Source organism: Crinia signifera, chromosome 6 (assembly GCF_055691185.1).
Source record: "Crinia signifera chromosome 6, ASM5569118v1, whole genome shotgun sequence".
Lineage (NCBI taxonomy): Eukaryota > Metazoa > Chordata > Amphibia > Anura > Myobatrachidae > Crinia > Crinia signifera.
The window spans coordinates 106222327-106228326 of record NC_139222.1 but is presented as its reverse complement, the minus strand read 5'-3'; positions in this window follow the sequence as shown (position 1 = coordinate 106228326).

Here is a 6000-nt window from a genome sequence, read left to right as displayed (position 1 = left end):
ATGGATAATTCCATTTATTGAGAAGAAATGGAAAACCTATATTGGTTGTCAACATGAAGCTGCAAACTACAGTAACAAATTAAACTAAGCGGTCTATAGAGGAGATAATGATTTGCCCTTTGGGAGGCAGGGACATACTCTGGCATTATAAAGCACTGCCCTCATTTCAGCCAAATGCTGCAATTCATGGAAGAGGGGAGAAGAATAAAATGATGCAATTGCCTATACAGTATTTGTCTTGGCAGCCGAGGGAGTCCAGGGTAGGGGGCACCATTTACCTGTTGGAGGGGCCTGGGTCCTGCTATCTTTTCCACTTTTGCACATAGACCCAAACTGCAACCAGCACTGTACAAGGCGGAATGTACTAAGCCTTAAAAAATGATAAAATAAGGAGTGATAAACCACCAACAAATAAGTTCCTACATATCATTTTTCAAACACTGCCAGTTACATGGCAGTGAGGAGCTGATTTGCTGGTGGTTTATCACTCTCCATTTTATCACTTCCAAGCTTAGTACATCCGTCCCTCAGTGTTTTAACTCCTGTACCATTGTAACTGTAGCTGTTTGTTTTTGTCCTCAGACTTAATGGTTTCAATCCAATGTAATAATGTGTCCCGGTGCTGGGACGGCTCCCCTGCTCCCAGCACCGGAGCAGCAGCAGCAGGGATGGGGAGAGCCGGAGCTGTGTCCTTCACAGGACACAGCTTCCCTCGGTGCGGGGATCAGTTGTCTGATCCCTGCGCCCACAGTACAGAAGAGGCAGCGATTTGAATTTGGCGCCAATAGAAAACACCACTCACGGTGTTTGAATCCTGGCGCCCTTCAGGAGCTAATCCCGAATCGGCAGCCAATAGAAACCGGCCGCGGCGAACCAATCAGAGCTCGCCATGATGTACTCTGGGCCGCCCCCGGCGTCTGACATCAGATGCCGCCGTGAGGGGAAGGACGAAGTAGAGCCCACGCCGGCGGAGCGCCCCGGCTGAAGACAGAAGCCGCCAGAGGACGGCGCAGAAGACAGCGGCGAAGGGGACCACAGTATCGGCGGCCGCTGAAGAAGCCAGAAGACGCCGGGATCAAGCAAGAAGATCTCAGGCACCTTCTACAGGAAGAAAAGATGCGGTGCCGCCGCTGGCCAGGACAGATCCAGAGAGGCCAGCAGCATAGGCAAATCTAGGGGGTGGTCGAGGGGTGCACCGGACCACCCATTAGCCCATTTGTAGCTGAGGGATGGGGCTTTCCAACTAGCCCAGCCCCGTGTCTCTAGCCCCCTGGGAACCGGAGATACTGCCAGGCAAAGCTGGAACGTTTTCCCTATAGGATAACATGGGACCTGCTAATTCCGACCACACCAAGTTCAATGGCTGCCAGTTCCCCTTTGCCAGTTATAGCTGGTTGGTTAAAGGGGGGTAGGGAGAGGGGAGTGGTTGACTCTCCCCCTCACACCAGAAAATGCAGGGACTAGGCTGGTGTATAAGGGGTCAGCCTGGGAATGTCCCTGCATGATCCTGGGACCATATTCCCGGGTAAATCCCTGCATTTTCTGTTGTGAAAGGGGTATTATTTCAAACAGCCAGGACCTGCAGTGCTCTGAATACAGCCAGGCAGCCCCCTGCTCTCTGCCCAGCTGTCAATGACTGTCACCCCTGCAGCTTCCGCTCCAATTCTTCTCCCCGCTTTCAACTGAGCCCGCCCCCCCTTTAATCATATGGTTTCGGCGCCCGGCGTGCTCCCCCGACGTCACGCACAACAACAGCGCGCACAATATTTCAAATGTCCACTCGGCTAGAGGTGACACCAGGAGGGGAGTGGGAGCGTGCTCTGCACTGCGCTCTGCTCCTCTCCCCCCATAGCTGCACCGCTCTCCATCTCTCCCTGCAGCAGCAGTGAAGGCTCATATAAAAATTTACAGTAAGTGGCACTTTTGGGGACATTGCTTAAGGGATACTACAAGTGGTGGTATGTGGGGGCATTACGCATAATGTGTGGCTTAATGTGTAAGGGGCATTACGGTGTGCAGCATCATGTGTAAGGGGCATTATGTGTGCAGCATCATGTGTAAGGGGCATTATGTGTGCAGAATCATGTGTAAGGGACATTATGTGTGCAGCATCATGTGTAATGGGTACTAGGGTGTGCGGCATCATGTGTAATGGGTACTATGGTGTGCGGCATCATGTGTAATGGGTACTATGGTGTGCGGCATCATGTGTAATGGGTCCTATGGTGTGCGGCATCATGTGTAATGGGTACTATGGAGCCACCAAGCAAGAACCCCCTAGCAATGAGCACGTAGGTAAGCAGCACTTATGTGGCAAATATGTAATGGGCATTACGGTTTGTTATATAGTATGTAATGGGCATCATGATGTGTGGCACAATGTGTAATGGGCATTATGGTGTGTTGCCTTATGTGTAATTGGCATTACGGCGTGTGGCTTTATGTGTAATGGGTATTACGGAGTTTGCTAAAATGTGTAATGGGCATTACTGTGTATGGTCTAAAGTGTAATACCACACCCCTTTTTGTGATGCCACGCCCCCTTTTTGCCGCGCGGCTGAGCCGCTCAAAGGTCCCCCTGCTGTTGTGTCTAGATCTGGGTCCACCCATTACCAAAATTCTAGATTCGCCTCTGGCCAGCAGGGATGGAATGCAGAAGAGCTGACGAAGCTCCCCCCCTGCGGCCTCTCCCAACAGCAGGTAGGCGGCCCTTGGTCCACCTTCCCCCTCCACTGGACCACCGGGTGTCGGGCACTAGGCCCGTGGGTACAGTCAGGCCCTTCCTGCCTGTGGGCAAGTGAGTCGGGCCCTCTCGGCCCATGGCCACATAAGTGTCGAGCCCTCCTGGCCCTTTTGTCTTTAGCTGGGCCCTCCTGGCCAAAGGTTTTTCCCCCAAATTTGGGCATTAGGCCCCATAACCGGGCGCAAGGCCCGAGGCCCCTATAGGTCGGGCACTAGGCCCGTGGGCTCATTCAGTCAGGCCTGGGCCTTCATCCCAGGCATGTTCCCGATTCAGGCACTAGGCCTGTGGCCATTCAAAGGTGTTAGGCCTGGGAGCAGCTAGGAGGGTGGTAAGTGGCTCTGGCACTAGTCACTGGTGTAACATCGGTAGGAGTTAGGCCTGTAGGCGGGTAGGGAAGGGCTCTAGGCCCAATATTGTATTTGCTCAGAGAGTGGGAGTTCTCCTGGGTGGTTGGGGTTCAGAGGTGGATGGGCTCAGTGGCAGTCCCCTCGTTAGGCCCCTAGTAGGAAACGGGAATATTGTAGAGTGCGCATACGCTGGCCAGCTCTAGCTAGGTAGGAATGGAGTGTAACAACAAAGGTTAGGCAGATGTTCGAAGGGATTGTTGTTTGATAGTCATGTACTGTATTGTATGTTGTTTTCCGTGCAGGTCATCAGAGTGTGTAGAGTTGTTAGTATCGTTAGTTTGTGTTGCACCACACACACATAGCTAGTTTGAGGGCTATGTGATGTACAGTAGTTACCCAGTTACGTGTCAAACTAGTAAGCGTTAGGCCCTGCACGGTGTTTTTTTTTGTGTTGTCTCCTTAAAGGGACCTGTAAGGGGCATGTTGGAGAAGGTACAAGGCAACGGTGAGTGTTATGTTGTCTGTCCATTCGTGTGTGTTTGTGCCTGCCTGTCTCCCTTCCTTCCTCAATCCAGGGTGTACGTGGACTTCGCATCTCCGTGTGAGATCAAGGCCTTACCTAGGTGCGCAAGTGCCAATAGGTGATACTCCAGGCTCTGAGACCGTGCACCGATGATGATGTTTCCTGGAGCCCAAAAGGTGCCTCTGTAGCGACGTTGCGGAACGAAGGGCACACTGGTCTTCATCAAGGCAGAACAGCTCTCTCACCTACTTTCCTACCTCCTAGGTGTTCGTGTCCGGGTGCCAGAGAATTCCAGGACCGTGGTTTGTCACGGCCTGAAGATGAGAGGGTGTGGAGCCAGGTAAGTGGTCCGACGACACCTGCACAGCAGCAGGCACCACACTGCACCGTCCCAACAACCCTCGCACATACAACATTAAATGACATCTGCTCTAATAGTAAATACAGACACACTGTTCCCGAGGAGTCACACAAACAAAACAGAGAGTGAAACATTAACCTGAAATTTTGGAACTTCCACATCTTTGCGGCCATTGCTTACAGAATTTACTTAGGGATATTGGCGGACCACCACCCTGGGTCCACGCCACCCTCCTGTGTCCACGCCGCCATCTACTAACTTTAGTAAAGTTGTGGCAAATGAAGCGAGCCACCGAGCCCGAAGCGTGGTGAGTAAAGCGAGCTTGCGACGGGACGATGATGCTATTCTGAAAGCATCTAAGTAACTGGCATTGCGCTGACAAAGATGAGGAAGTACCGAAATTGTATTCAAGTTAATGTCCCAATACATTACATAAAACATCAACAGTTGTGCATATAATGCCTCTGAAAGGCTTTGCTAAAATAAGTATTCTGTGGTTACAAGCTGGGGTGGGGTGGGGGTGGGGGGACGTCTTGTTTTTGTATTTCATGGAAATGTTTGAAAACAAGATGTTTAGTCTCCTCCCAATCTGCCTTTCATAGTACTGGCCATTACTGAGTAACCTGTTCAGATTAAACAAACACAGCAGCAAACCACTGCGTGCATGACAACAGCCCAGGCAAACAAGGACACAGCCCCTCCCTGTCTGGCAACACATATGGGTAACCTTTGTCCCAGTTCCTATTCTGTATCCTCATATTCCTGCTTCAAGATGGGGAGGTCTTAGGGAAATCATGAAGGCAGCAGAGGCACTGAAGGATGTACAGTAGGGAGGATATTGGGAAACTGTGACTCACAGCCCCAATTGAAAGGACAGCAGTAAACCTGGCACTGCATAGCTGGGATCATGGAATACTTTCTAAATAGGTTTCCCAATGTAACCTTCAGGATCTGATTGCACATTTTCCATCCCCGAAATGTTTGCAGGGGATAGGTTGTAAAAAGAATTAATACAGGGTTAAGCAAAATAATAATAAAAAAGTATTAAGATTTGAAGGGCCAGATGTATCAAGCTTCAAAAAGTGATAAAATGGAGAGTGATAACCAGCCAGCCAATCAGCTCCTACCTGTCATTTTTCAAACTCAGACTGTAACATGACAGGTTGGAGCTGATTGGCTGGCTGTTTATCACTCTCCATTTTATCAGGAAAACCCTCATAGGACCCGATGGTCGCCAAATTTACTGTGGACCCTTGAACCAGTCCTGATCCCAAAAATATTGCTGACAAAAAAGTATAACCAGCACCTGGCACCAACAGTCAGTAGGATGATGCCACAGCTGGGTGACACTTATTATGTAAGGTCCCGCAGCCATAGCATTAACCCTGTGACTGCTCAGCCCTGACCAGGGTCCCCTCCAAAAAAGGGGTCCCCCCAGGCCACCCACAGCCAGGGCTAAAGTTTTGGGCTATCCACGGCACCCCTGGATGGTGGGTGCAGGGTTGATAGCAATAAAAGTGTAAAAAAAAAAGGAATAATATATTGGGTTCGGCAGTGGAACAGTAAGTCTCAGCAAGCCACCCCATATGCAGATTCTTGGAGAGCCACAAGTACCTGCATGTGGGGTATTAAAGAGCCCCCTGGGCTTGTAGATCTACAGCAAAACCAATATCAAAATACCACACACCAGTGCCAAAAGTGAGGTGGTGGCCCCCCACATGTCACAGCCAGGGTGGGTGCTTTAAATTTATGGCCTATCCCATACACCCATGAAAAGAATACTGCGGGCCACATTGTTCAAATGATGTCCCACAGTGCTCGCGCAGCAAAAATATAGGGCATGGCTTTGTGGGCCAGGGGATTATGCAAACCGTAATGCCCATTACACAATATGCCACACACGTTAATGTCTATGACATATTATTCCACATAATGCCGCTTACCTACATGCTCACTGCTAGGGTTTTCTTGCTCGATGGCAGAAAAAGTGCCATATACATAATGCCCCCAGTAATACCATATACAG